General features: G+C 36.9%; 1 long non-coding RNA gene across 2 annotated transcripts in view; it reads right to left on the bottom strand.

The window, feature by feature from the left end:
• LOC133268461 (uncharacterized) overlaps positions 1–14,990 on the bottom strand; it is a 190,193-nt gene that overhangs the window by 17,092 nt on the left and 158,111 nt on the right. Inside the window, exon 3 of one of the 2 annotated variants that reach the window (XR_009743085.1) lies at positions 9,276–9,331. The exons of the other annotated variant lie outside the window; for it this stretch is intronic. This is a non-coding gene — a long non-coding RNA (uncharacterized LOC133268461). Of the gene's footprint in view, positions 1–9,275; positions 9,332–14,990 lie in introns of those variants that run through there. 2 annotated transcript variants of the gene reach the window in all.

The following is a 14,990-nucleotide window of genomic DNA, read 5'->3' as shown; positions in this document are numbered from 1 at the left end:
TGGGCATTACTATCATGAAGGAGTCAGTGGCATGTGATAAGAACTAACAAGAAATAAGGAAGCTACAGGGTAAAAAGTGCTCTGCACAGTGTGCTGCTTGCTGCCGGAAAGAGAACTGTTGATGGACGAGAGGCAGTCCCTGGAAAGTTGTTTGGCCAATAGCAGCTGTTAGGCAGTAGTATAAAACAGCCTTTATATAAAATGCACATTTTATGGTTCCTAGTGCAGAAGATCAAAAATTAAATGCATGCAGGAACATAATTAAAGGATTAATTGAGAAAGCTTCTACATAAAGGGAAAGAGTTCCAGGAAAAAAGTGTGTTATAAGCACTTTTTAATGACTAGGCTTTATAAACAAACTTGAAAATTGAAAAACAACAGTTCTCTTGTGCTGGAAAGGTCACATTAAACAATCCCACACTGGCTTTATCTGCCTTAAGAAATAGGAACAGGTTTTGCCTCTTTGACTTGCCAAGATGTGATTCCCAGCCTTGTGAGTAGAACTATGAATCAAAGTTCCTTGGTTTCAACAGGTAGTCAAAGGAAAAGGTTCGCTCATTATAGGAGTTCACAAATAAAATGCATCTGAGCAACTAATTTTGTGAGTTCCACTGCCATACTTTCACTTGTACTCTATAGGTAAGCTCAAGTGTCTATTTTAAAACTATAGTATAAGGAATTTAGGATCTTCCCTAAAGAAAAACAATGGACTTTGTTTCTTTCTTTCTTTCTTTTTTTTTTTTCCCAAGAAGGAGAGAAGAAAAGGCTTGAGGAAAATCCTTGGACAGATATGGAGCTGAAATCCCAGCAGCATTAGTTCTTTTTTAATAAGCCATTAGAAAAATAGATGTTGGCAGGGAAAAACAAAACGGCTAACTACACCTTTTGTGAGTAGCCTGAGTGGGTTAGTTAGAGTATAAAGCAGACCACCTTTGGGATTCAGAATGGCCGAGCCATCAGGGAGCTTCAAAACATTCTCTTTGGTAACAGATAGTAAGCTCTTCAGCTCAAACTGTGTTGTTGTATGTTTTATTCATAGGCCATCATAAGGGCCGCCAAACAGATTATCATGTTTACATCAGGCCTCCTCAGAGAGATAAATTCTTTAATAGTTGAACTGGCAGGGTCAGTCAGTACAGAGATGCCTGCCAGGCAACCAAATAATAAATAAGAAAAAAGGAAAGAAAGAAAGAAGAAATGAAATCAAATGTTGAACTGCTTAATGATGTCCTTCAGCAGTTACCAATCAATATATTTTATCTTTTGCTGAAAAGGTTATATTAAGGTTTCATCATTTTAGCAGCATCATACTCTTTCTGTGAAGTGAGTAATTGCAGAGGTGCATGGAAAAAGCAGAGTCTAGAAAAGTATAAATTCATTAGAGCTGACAAACCTTTACAAATACTTATTTGTGACATTACATCTCTTTAGCGATTTGGGTTCTTTCTGTAATCAAAGTGCCACATAGAGTTTTCCTGTTGTTTGTTGCTGGAAGTAAATGCGTTTTAACAGGCACAATAGCACAGGGCATTGCTGTTTGTGCTGGAGACTCTAATTTTAAAGATAAAACAGGTCCAGGGGCCACTACTTATCTACAGCTGCATACATATGCAGTCTATTGTTTGTATTTTTGCATTAAGGAGGTAATATATGTAAAACCAGCAAATGTGGGATAATTCTCACAAGTATTAACCTATGTGGCATTTAAAGAGTGTAAAGATCAGCTTGATATTTGCTGAGAATGCTCTCACTTTCCATTTTTGTAGGAAATGTTGCTGTTAGCACCACTTAGATTTGAAATTGTACTCAACTGTTCCTTTTTTTCACACCCTCCAGGTTCTTATGAAATTTTGCTTTTTAAAACAAAGTAGATCCAAAATACCAACACACTCCTGCTCATTCCAGCTGAAACATGTCTATAGACTTTTCTTATTTTGTCTAGGGAAATCTGCTTTTCTCTGTCCACTCTTCCCATCACAGCTATTTCGATCCCTCTCACCACAGACTTCAGGGCAGCTCTTGAAACCAACCTGCTGCCTTGACCTCATCAGCTCTGGTATTTTCCAGTTGTTTCCCTGGTTTATGTTTTTTTTTAATTTCTCTCCTGTGTTATTTCATTTACTTTCTCAATGTTTGTGCCTTCCCTTCCTTTTGTGGGTTTCTCATATTTTAATTTGTTATTAATTTTTCTCCTTCTAAGTCAGATATTGTCAACCTCCCTCAACCAAACAACTGCTCTGTTTTCTTCCTTGTGATGCTGCAAACATTTTAAGAGACCTGATCAGGAAAGGGTATAATAGAAACTTAGAGCTAAGATAGGATGCAAACGTGTTCCAGGAGCTGTTTAACTACTATTCAGAAGTACTGGATTTATTTCTATCCTGTGACACAAAGTTTATGTATAATCTTTATTCAGATACCTAAGCCTTTCTTTACCTTTGTCTCCTCTCCTAAAATGTGAAGAGCAGTACTTCTATCATATCCTGTTTTAAGAAAAATCCATTACAAAGTGAAGTGGACAACAACTACAAAAATCTAAGTACCTCAAGCCTTGCACCACCAAGACTTGGTGTGTTTAGTAAAAAAATTAAGTATAGCTAATTTGTGCATTGCACCTAATTTGTTCCTTTGTAACAGGACTTACATCTTAATTTTAATAAATCTGTATCAGAAACATTGAAACAATGAACAAATTAAAAATGGAAGTTTATAGAAATAAAGGGAAATCACAACTACGAACTATCAAAATTATCACCCCTCAGAAAAGAGATGTTTGATACATACCTTTGGTCATGGGCAAGGAGGGAGGGAGACACTAGCTTGAAGATGTGTGAATATAAGCAATATGAAGCATGGCATGCCAATAGTTACAGCAAATGTTTGTAAATTGAAATACTGTTTTACTTTGGAGAGATCTGCTTATTAATTCACAAACAGCAGACGTACTTCATTGGGCATACATCTTCTATTTCCCCATTATGCACAGATTCATGGCTCAGTACCTAGCATGCTGGCAGATGAAAAGATTCTGAAAAAAAATATTTTTTATACATTCTGTTGTGTTAAATTCAGTTACATGGCATCCGATTAGGCTGCTGGAAGCTGGAGTGATGAATTGCAAGAAAACATGATGAGACATAACAAGCTGCAACAAAGTTGGCCAGAGTGTAAGAAATGTGCATAAGGCAGTGAGTTAAAAAGATATAAAGGTATGAATCCAAATAATCAACAATATCTAAGTGGCACACCACCTGGTGTGAGGGGCAATACAAGAAAAATTTGTTGTTTCTTTGGTCCTGAGTTCTTCCATGGTGGTCTTAAAACTTTGAATAAGTAATAGCTCATGAAGGCAACAAGCAATTGAACGAGCAGCTGGCAATTGGTAAGACATACAGAAGCTTTGATACCTATGCTACATGTCAGGAAGAAGGATGCTTTATGGGGACCACTGTGACACCAAACTGAACAGGGCTTTCTGCCCTGTTTCTTTCCTGTAGTTATATTGAAAAGATTGGTGAAATTGTGCTGCTGTGCAAATTACAGAATATATATTTATCCCCTCAAAAGTCAGCAGAATTTGGATTGTGTTTTCCCTCTCAGTTTGTGTTTCAGGCATTACAGTATATTTGGAATAAGAACAGTACCTTGGACTTTTTTAGAGTGCAGTATGTTTAGCCTGACAGAGTATATAGAGCAAACACCTGCCTATTTGTAGAGAAAGTGGATTTAGGAATGATGGAGTGGGCTCTTGTGGTGTGCTTTATTTAGTTTATTTATTTCTATTTGCCAATGAGGCAAAAGCTTTACAAACTTTTTCGTCTCCAAAGACAGGCATGGAATATCTGATAGACAAGGGAAGGCATAACTGCTATATTTTTCTGTAATTCGAAGAAAATTAATCTTCAGCATTTCGTATATCATTTTAGACACTAAAAATTTCATATAGCTTTTGGACCTGTTTCTCAGCCAGTAAGTAAATTCCCATTACTATTCAGGGAATTGTAAAAGGAAGTGGAAGACAGGGGAACCTTATTATAGTGTATCATCAGAACTATTTGAAGAAATACAGATGCAGTATTATGAAAACAAGGCGCAAAATGTGGGAATGGGAAAACAGCCTTGTATGTCTGCTTTCTTCTTTCTGCTACAGACATTTTCAAGTCTTAAAAATTCAGGAGATCTGCTTTATTGCACTAGAGTTAAAAAAAGGTAAAATGTAATGATAGGATTTGGGACTTTTCTGATCTTATACTCCACTCACCTAAGTTTTTTTTTTCTGTAGTTTTAATGAAAGCATAGCACAGCACACTCTCTAATTTAAATTATGAACTCTCAATATTTTCCCACTTTGCTACCAAATCATACCTCAAAAATGCAAACCAAATTGGACGGGAGGTGGAAGAAGTGAGGAACAAGGACAGATTACAGCAAGAGAGAAAGAGCTGGAAGAGAGTATTTTTCTCCAACTCTGTACACTTACAGTAATAGAATTAAAATGTAACTTGGTTTGTAGTGTTCATTCACTGAAAGGCACTGGGCTCCTGTTAGAAAAGTACTTTCTGTCATATACACAATATGGTAGATTATGGGCAAAACCAAAGTAAGGGATGAGTACTGTGGCAGCAACACAAAAATGCCAACCTTTGGGAGAACAGTATTTTTGTGAGGCACCGACTCCAGAGGGGGAGAGAGGGGAGGGGAAAAGAACCAACACAAATCCAAAGGTTTAGCTTGACAACTTCAACAACTACTTTAGCTTTCCCTTTTAGTTTCAAGATTTTGGCTGTCCTGGATCAACTGACCAGAAAAGCATTGGTAAAAAGTACCAAAACAGAATCTATACCATTTGAAAAAGAAAAAAACCCACCTCTGGATATATCTGATACTATTCTGACATCGGTTATGTTTGGGGGTAGCTGTAGTGCAACATCACTAGGTTCCAAAGACTTGTACAGTCAGTAACTAACAGGGGAAAGAAAAAGTCTGCTCTCTTTCGATTCTTTGTACTGCTTTCGTCCTTACCTCAGTTAATGCACATCTGATTTGCTACTGTAAATTAATTAATACAGTGTAACTTAGGCTGTCCCTTGTGTCTAGCATAAAAGACTGAGTGACCAAGTTTTCATGCAGTTGTGTGTAGAAACCCTTTAAAAGACAGGGGAACAGGTCTTCAGATGTGTTGAGTATCATCACCATGGTTTTCAGTGAAGTTGTGGATATTCTGCATCTCAGACATAAAGAGAAAAGGAAGATCCTAGCAGAAGTATTCCAACATGTCTGTATTTTCTGGAAACACCAGCAAATATGTAAGAATAGTATTATTTCTTCAGACCAAAAGTAACTGTAGCCCAATGCTCAGTAGCAGATGCTTAGAAAAGAGTATGAAAGCAGGACAGGCATCTAATGATGCCTCCCTACTATAATATTCCACCTCTCAGTCACCTGCAGTCAGATATATTCTGACTCAGTTCTTGGTAGGTATCATGAGTTTGTCTAATTGCTTTTTGAATCCATGCAAAATCTATTATCTACAGCCCCCTCAGAAATATTTAGGCATGATTATGTACTGTAATGTACTGTTTGATTTTAACTTACTGACAATATAATCTGATGCCCACTTTTCTCATGTTACAAGAGACAGTGATTAATTGTTCCCTAATCACCTTCTCTATGCTACTCTGATTTTATAGAGTTATATCATATCCCTCATCAGTCATCTGTCCCAGATGTTAGTTATTCCTTGCACAGAAACTGTTACACATCTCTGATCATCCTACCTGCCTTTCTCTGCAACTTTTCAGTTTCTAACATCACTTAAAAAAAACGCAAACAAAACCCAAGGGAAAGTAGGAAGGTCTCTAAAAAGTCTTTGGCTTGGGAGAGTGCCATAGACTCATATGTGGTATAATAATTCTTCTCTTCCTCTCTTAATGATTTTTGCTCTGAGATATGGGTTGCTTTTTGTCGCTGATGTTGTTTTTTGTTTCACATCTTTTTTTCAGGGAGCTAACTTTTGTAATTCCAAGGCCTTCTTAGCAGCAATTGCTCAGGCATTCTACAATTCTCCTATGTGCCCTTGAGTTGGGACACAGGAACAAGACTTTCAATATTCAAGATCTGTATGGATCTTTCATGATTTGTGGGATTTGTGGTTTCCTATTTACTGCTTAGAAAGAACAGGGGAAAGCAAAACAAATAGAGAGAAAAAGAAAACTCTGTGAATCTTAAGGAGCTTTTGTGGGTTTCCTTTGACTTTAATACTATCTTTAATATCAAAGAAATTAAGAGCTGTCAGTTCCAAGATGGGAAAATCAATTCTTTTCTGACATTTAATTTGTGCTTCTGAGATGCAACATAACAGCAGTAGAGTATAAAGGCCCGGAATTTCCTATTGGTTAATTTCAAAGCTTTGATTAAACCTTTACCAAAGTTGCCAAATCTCTGTTTTGAATGAGAGAAGTAAGATGTCATTTACCACCCATAGAGACCAGGTTTTTGAACATTTCCTTGGAATCTGCATCGACATTTCACTAGGAATTTGCAATGTAATGAATTGGAAGAGGCAGCAAAGTCATACAATGAGTATTAGACTGGTGGGATTCACCATCTAGTCCGGTATCAAAATCAGACTGCTTGAAAGACAATGAATCTTTTGGACTTCTCTATGAACAATCTTATGCTTCGGAGCAAAGAAGCACAGGGAGGCCATGTGTTATGACTGAAAGCAACATTAAACACTTTCCAGTGAAAATGGATCAGATAGCTAAGTGTTTAGGGCTGCATACCTTTGTCAAACTGTGTACCTTATACTTCTTTTTTTTTTTTTTTGTCTACTACTATTTTTTCTGTATTTGCCTTTAGAAATACTACTGTATGCTGTAAATGCCCCCACAGCCACATTAGTGGTTGTAACTCAGCAATGAAGTCATGTTCTCTGGGCTGGAGTTGAAACAAGATCTATTCTTACTCCCTCTGATAGCAGTCAAAACACAATAGAATATGTATCGTAAAAATTAGCATCGTAATGAAACTAATTTAGTAATGAATAAAGCCAGATACTGCAAATATTTATAACTAAATGGTGTGCTGGCAGCAGTCTGTCAAACTGGAATGAGTAGGGCCACTGCCATGAGCAAGTGCTGCAGGAATAAATGACTGTTGGTCCAAGCAAGGCTTCATTACTGTCAAAGGGATCTAGACAACAGGAAACTGATCTGAAGGAAGGCTGAACTTTCTTTACTTGCCTCTGATATGCCCTACTCTGGGATGCTTAGCCACTCATTTTGCTTCTCTTGACTCCTGACAAGCTAACGCTTTCATATAGTGCAAGGACAGCCCATTGCTGCCCTGATCTTGTTTAGGGTCTGTGGGCATGAATGAAAAGCAAATGTTGCTTTGAGAGGTGAGCTACATATTTATTTAGATAGGTAATTATAGATGACTGTTGTGACTGAATTTTAAATATATAATAGTTAGGATTATGAATACATGTTCAAATGAAAATATATTTGGTAAATTCTTTCAAATAGGCTTTTGTTCTGTCCATACAGCACTGAACACAACAGTGCCCTACTCCTTCTTTAACTTCTCCAGTGTACAAGAAGTAATAAATAACAATATATTCTCATGGGAGGATTTAGTGGTTAGGACATCTTGTTTATTACCTTACAGTATACATAATTCAAGCTTTATTTTTGTTACTTTCTTTTTTTTTAGTAGACTTTTCCATCTTCTTCAATCAGAAGTCAATAAACTACACTTTTGTCCTACGTCTAACTTGTCAAGGTCTCTAAGAGAAAATATGTTTTAAAGGAGTAGGAGTTAATGGTCACTCCTGCGCCATAAATTGCATTGGCAGACACACTAGTAGCCTGCAGAAGTAAGGATGGCTTTCTCCTTGAAAGCTCTAATGAGACTGGGGAATAATATACAATCTGTGATTCAGGTACACTGCACTGCAAATTTGGGAGCTTTTAAACAAGTTGTAATGCTTAATAATACTGGAAATACATTCCATCTGCTTCTTTTCTGGACTCATTGAGATAAATAGTTGTTATATTTGTGGAACTTAACTGCTTTTTATTTCTATTGCTTTCAAAATACTTAATGATTATTTAATACATGTGAAAGTAAATGCCCTCAAGGATTGTCTTGAACACAATCACAATGGATAGAAAGGAAAGACACCAAATTCTGCTGGAAACTTCTCGACAGTTTTTGCATAAGAGAATTTTAAGCCAGTTACTGCAGATCTTTTATAATTCATGTCATTATTATTAAGCATCATAAGTCTCCCAAGACAATTATAGCCAATAGGGGTATATTGGTTTAATGTTTTCTGATGTGTTTTCAGACTATGTAGGCAACTGCTGCTACAAGGAAACTTTCAAGGAAGGAAAGAATGAAATTTTAATACTTGATTGAAACACTCTGGGAATGTCTTTTTGAAGGAGTAAGACAATTTAAGACTCTAGTTTTTCTAAACAATAAAATGAGTCTCACTTCTAAAGAGTAAAATGCAATGGATGTGTAGTTTAATTCCTGCAACCGTGTTCTTTAAAGCAGACACAAAACTGATGGCTTGGCAAAAATCATAGGACAGAAAATATTAACCTGACAAGAAACAAGCTTGATTCAGTCTATAACCTGTATTCATCTATAACCTGTAACCTGCTCACAGTCAGTGAAACTAATTATTTCTTTTACTCTAGGAGCAAAATTTTGCATACAATGTTTTTGTTCTGAAAATGTGTCAATACAGAAATAACTAAGAAAAAGAGCTTTCCCAATCTTCAGATAGGCTCAGGCACCACTGGACTTCATATCAATTTCAATAGTTAATGACTATACACGTCCTTAGTCTCACTCTCGTAACCTTACTCTTTTTCCAAGATGCAGCTGTACATTCAGCTACTTAGAGCCTTTTACACATTAAAGACCATTGTTTATTTCCCCTGTGTAAAGTACTTTCCAGTATTTAATCTGTAAAACTTTCAAACAAAACAAAATTTACTCTCGCAAGAAATCCTGCCTTCAAATATTGTTGTTTATTATCCTCTCATTCTGAATATGATTACATAAAACCTGCTATCTGTAACTTTCCACTGCTAGACTTTCCGCTAGATTTCACTCATAACTGAAGAAGCCCCTGATTATACTGATGTTCAACTGCTGAGAGCCACATATTCTGTGGAACAAATCCTGACCCCTCAGTGACTTTTAACACAGAGATACCACTGATGAATTTAAATAGCTGGAAGCAAACTTTGCTTATTATTCTCTGTCCATGTTCTGAAGAACTAGACTTGTTAGCTGTCTTGAAACCAGGGACCTGAGGAGAACATTTAGTCCAGTTATCTCAACTCTGTCGGCTTTTGCAGAACATTTACATTTGAAAAAGAGGAGGCTGATCACACTTAATTGAGGGAAAACTGTTACTGATTATCATTCAGAAAAGAAGCAAAACCCAACACTGTACCCTCCATCAAGAACATCTGTTCTTTAGACTCCAATGTAAAGTAAGCAGAATTAAAAACTGTCTGGATTCATAAGTATTCGCTCCAAGACACTGAGTGTAAACATGCCTTTTATCAGCTCTCCCAAGGTAAGAAATACATTGCCATTTACTAAATTCTAGTTTTCCTCCTGCTTCCTCTTCGCTTAAGGACTCTACAACAAAACGTATGGCAGATGGAAGAGGGAGCAGAGCTGGAGTGCCTGTATTCCCCCACCACTCTTTCACACTTCATCTCTGACTGACTTTGTGAAGTTAATTCCAATCTTAAATTACTGAGTAGGCCTTCATGAGCCATCACATCACCAGTGATCTGGTGCAGCATTGTTTTTTATGATGGAGGTGGGCATAGAAAGACTTTTCTGTAGTCACCATGAGAGGATCCTACACAACTTATTCAGTTAACAGTCCTTTCTCAGGGTACTAGTAGAGGATAATTCACAGAGGTCTTGAATTAATACAACTTCTCTAGAAAGTCTCCAGTTGACATAATAAATTCATTTTCTCCTCTCTAGTGAGATAATCTATCAGCAGAGCTCATTAGCATCTTCTAAAACAAAGCCTTTCCTAAAATCCTGTTGACATCCCTGAAATTTATGGCAAGTCATATCATACTATTTTAGAAAACGGAATTGGAAAGGACCTCCGGAGGTTAATCTGATCCAGTATAACTCAACAGCCTGCAGACCACTGGTGAGCTGCAGAAGGGCTGCTGCTTGTGCCAGCAAGCAGGCATTGTCAGGAGCTGCCTCCCAATTGTTATCAAATGCCTCCTGGCAGGCAGAGGCAAAACCTGGCTCTTGACTGCTGTCAATACCCACAGGCAGGCATAATGGGGAGTTGGCTTCCCACTGCAGTCAGTACCCGCAGGCAGACACAGTTGGGAACCTATATTTGTAACTACTGCAGTGAAATTAAGACTTTTTTTTTTTTTTTAAATCACAGAGTACAGTTTAATCTAAATGTTAAGTATTTTATTTATTACCCCTCTTTCACACCTGTTGAAGAAGAGTTGGAGACACTGTAGTCCACAGACTTTTTTTGAACAGGGTTGGATGATGTTTTGACTATAAAAGATTGAGAAAAACAGAACTAGTTCATCTCCCTGACAAAGGCAAGATAAATGAAGCATCTGTCATTCTTGTTTTGAAATTTGAAGGTGATTCATTCTTTATATTAAAAAAAAAAAATCACAGCCATAATTTTGGTTCTGATAAAATAGCTAACCATTCTTATTACATTTTATGTGATGTTTCATGGCACTTAAAAATACCATTTTTACAGTATCTCTGAAAAATAAACCTTCGAAAAGCAGAAGTAGACAAATTTCAAACTAGAAATGACGCCAAACTTCACGTGAAAACTTAGCTATAAAAGAAAATTAGAAACTATTGTTAAGGAAGAAAAGATATGTTCTAAACACAACATGCTCTAAACTTTGAATTCCAGTCTTTCACTGGGGTTTGAGACGATGATCTGTGGTTTAAAGATAAAAGGCCTCCTAAGAAAAAACTGATGAAATACCATGTTGTTACAAATTCAAACTGAGAACTTTCAAAACTATCCTTGTGTCTGTTTTGGTTTATCCTATGAGATGCAAATGTCACTGGCCTTTCACATCTACCATGAAAAACATGGAAACATCCCCTCTCCCATGCAGTGCTATGAATCATACCAGAGTCTACTCTGGCTCTTTTTTGGTCTGTTGCCCTTCCTTACAGAAAGTAACTTTTCCTTAACACTCTATGTAGAACAATGGAGTTAATTGCTGCCTTTTTGTAACTGGTAGATGGGCTTTGTTTGAGAAAGATACTGTGAGGGGGAAGCTCTGAAAGAAAATGTTCTTATGTTAGATCCTGCTGCATTCCTGGGAAAGGGAAGTGCAGGTGTTGCCCCGCTCTTGTTCTATGTTTAGATTGTGTCATGCTCTTCCATCCCTTTGGATATCTTTTGTGTTACAGTATGCTTTCCTAATGTGTACCAGGCCTATGACAGAGGCCATAGTATCAGAATAGGGGCTTTAATGTGGTCTTAGAACTGTTGTGATTATTATTATAATTACTATTCAAAAACATTAAGCACACTAGGAAAAGTTTATACTTCACACTTTCTGTTTCCCTTCAGGTGCTTGGCTTTGGTTATACAGCAACGTTTTAACAACCATGTGTTATTAAAATAAAAGAATACAGTGTCAAAAAAAAAAAAGACAAATAATTTGAAATGTATTATTTCACAGCTGGAATTTTGCCTTTATCCTTGAAATATCAGTTAACATTAAAACAACAACTGAAATACTGCCTCCTGCTACCAAATGGTGTTTCTGCCTGTTGTCAGAATAAGGAACTGTGTACTAGTGGCATTAAAACTAATATTTAGTAATTCTGAATCAAGATGGGATAATTGTGAGTTACCTTTGCAGGCTTTGTCCATCCTTTTACAATAATTTTTGTTTAGAAAAAGACTTGTCCAAGTCTGAACCAAATTGGGGTGGATTGAAAACAGTAACAAAGAATGGCTGATCTGGATAGAACTACTGAATACTAATAAGGTGATCATTTTCAGTTGCTAAAAATTTACTGGTGACATTTTTATTTTTCAGTTTTGCCATTTCAATCCTAAAAAACCAATATAAATCTGCAAATAATTAAACACACCCACTCCACAGATATTTCCCATAATCCAGAGAAATAAATCTAGATATATGATACAGCACACGTTGTAGCTGAGTTCCCCAACTTACATAACATTTTAAAAGAAAAGCAGAGTAAAAGTGACATGACAGCTTTTTGAGGTCATGCCCCAGTATGTTGATCCTACCATATTTAAAGGGTAAGGTTGGGTCACTAACTAAATAAGAGCAGTGCTGAAGATTTTTTTTGTTGTTGTTCATTTCAGTCTTGATGACCCTGGCAGAGGTCTTACTTATTAAAGTGTGTTTGTGTATGGAGGCAGCTCCAGAGGGAATGTCTTAGATTATGCTCTTAGAATTGTGTCTGAAATTGGAAAAACACTGCTTAAAGAAACATCATGATGGCACTGAAGCTTCATTCTAGCCTTGCGCACACTTAATGCAGTCACTAACTAAAATACACAGCTCTGCCCTGAAAAGAGGTAAAATGCTGGCATTTTCATTTTGTGCAACAGGATTCATACTGCTTTATGCAATGACTTTTTGAATACACTCATGTACAAAGAAAAAAGAATGCTGAGGTTCGAAAGAGATAAAACATTTCATATTATTGTGGTATAGTCCATCCAATAGAAAACATGCTTATTTCAAATTATGAAGATATTTCAGAGGATATGCAAAGGTATCATACTTATTTTTAATATTCATATATACAAAGGGAATTAGAGGTACCCAGCAAGGTACTGTGGGCACTGGTGTTAATTCCATCTGTAACCTTTTCCCCCTTTTTCCGTTGTAACCATTTTGCATTTCCCCCTTACTTAACTATAAATGAATTAAAAAAGGGGAAGAGGGGAATACAACTTAATTGCACATTATATATCTATGAAGTTTTATTTAAATGACATTAAATGACAGGGAGAGCTAGATAACTTACAAGACCTGGGGAGCAAATCTGAAAACCAAGAAAAAACAATATTCAGTATTGAAAACTAAAAAAGTCAAATACTTAAGGGAAATAATCTGTAGCAGAAATACACTATGGAAGGAAGACAGTGTTTGGAAAGCACTAAAAAAAAAAAGGGGGGACTTGAGGCTAGCAGTGAACAGCAAATTAAATAAGGGCTTGCAATGTGACACAGCACTGGGAAAACAAACATACGATTTTGGCCAGCATATACAAAGGCATCACATTCAAAGTGAGTGGGATTGCATCAGAGGAGACAAAGCATTTGAGAATATATTATAGAAAACAATGGATTAATGTAGGGGTACACAAGGTGATTTACTGGGTTAATATTCAAAGCTATGTGAACAGGTGCAGCTTCATAAAATTTAGTAAAAATTTACCTCCTTATTTTTAGAATTGAATTTGATTCATTTTGTTCAGTAACTCTATGACTTCTTAATCCCTTAATTTAGCAGACTCCTTGGAATTCCTCCTGAAGTTTTACAGAAGACCACGTTGGCGAGCAGCAGGTTGATGAATTGTTTTCCAGTTCTTCTATTCTCAGTTCATTTTCCAGTTTATAGACAGGTTTTTCTGGGGGGGGGAACTGAAAATGTTTCAGGCCAACCCTTAGCTAAACTCAAAGACTGCAAGCAAAGGCAACTCCGGGGCTTGAATAGCCTTACTAGTACACATGGAGAGCTCATCAGTCTCAGCTGAGGCTGCACCCTAGTGCAGGCACACAGAGCAGACAGATCCTGCCTGCCTTTCTGGCCGCTGGAAGGTAGACACATGTAACTGGAATTCTAGCTAAAACAACATGCTTGATCTTTAGCTCTTCTTTTTTTTTTCTGAGAATTTACAATCATATGACATAATTTATGTAGAATTTCTGAAAGCTGCTGAATACCATTTTCACATTACAAGGCCCTGCTTAGGCTCGTAGCTGCAAGGATTCAGGAAAGAAGCACTGGAATGGTTTCAGCAGTCTTTTAGTGCAGAAAACAGAGCTGGTAACAACTGTTACAGAAAGACTGAGACGGGCTATTAACTTCAGTGTCTTTGACCTACCAGACAGTGTGCCTAACATATGTTACTGGTCCTGATTATTTGCTAACCTGTGCCATTTTTGATAAGCTACAGTGGTGCATAAACAGTGCAAAATATCAGCATTAGTGTACCTGGAAATTCTGCATGCCTGTTATTGAATTTCTGCATTGCACTTACTTTGTATCAGTGAAATAACTTCACAAAATGTTTGACAGTGGAGAAAACAGACCAAATTACTGCAGTCTGGAAGTATTAAATCTACACACTGCTGCAGATGTAACATTTGCTTCAGGGCTCTCATGTTCAGCTAGGCATTCATAGTTGACCAAGAAAGCAGTGGTCTCACCAGTTTGGAAGGAAATGAGCAGCTGATTGCTAACAGTACATGAAAAAAGGTATGCTATCTACTATAATTAAAAGTAAAACCCCCAAACCTATCTGCTCTGTTAGAAGAGATAGGGTAAGCATGTGCAAGGCCAATGCTCAGTGCTCTTAAGTAAACAAACAAACAAATGCACACAAACACAGAACAGATGTTTGATTCATAGGAGCTGTAAACCGGTGGGGTCACTTCTTGGATGTCTGCCACTTTCCATGTGGCAGTATATAAATCACACACAGAGTCTGTAATCTATATAAAAATCTATATAGCCTAGACAGAGGAATGGGCTACAAATTTGTAGCCCAGGGAAATTTGCTGATGGCATGGAGCATAGTGGCACACTGAAGAAAGAAGTAATTTCAAGTTCAAATAAAAGTTTTTAATTTGCAGTACGAGTTCACTGCTGACTGAACCATATGTGTCTTTCAAAGTAATAAACAAATATAGTGTATACACAGGTGACTGC

This window comes from Pezoporus flaviventris, unplaced genomic scaffold, assembly GCF_033815535.1.
Source record: "Pezoporus flaviventris isolate CSIRO_AGI_PZ_B2104156 unplaced genomic scaffold, CSIRO_AGI_Pfla_v1 ptg000013l, whole genome shotgun sequence".
Taxonomy (NCBI): Eukaryota; Metazoa; Chordata; class Aves; order Psittaciformes; family Psittacidae; genus Pezoporus; species Pezoporus flaviventris.
Note: the sequence above shows the minus strand (reverse complement) of the source record. Positions and strands in the feature narration are given on the sequence as shown.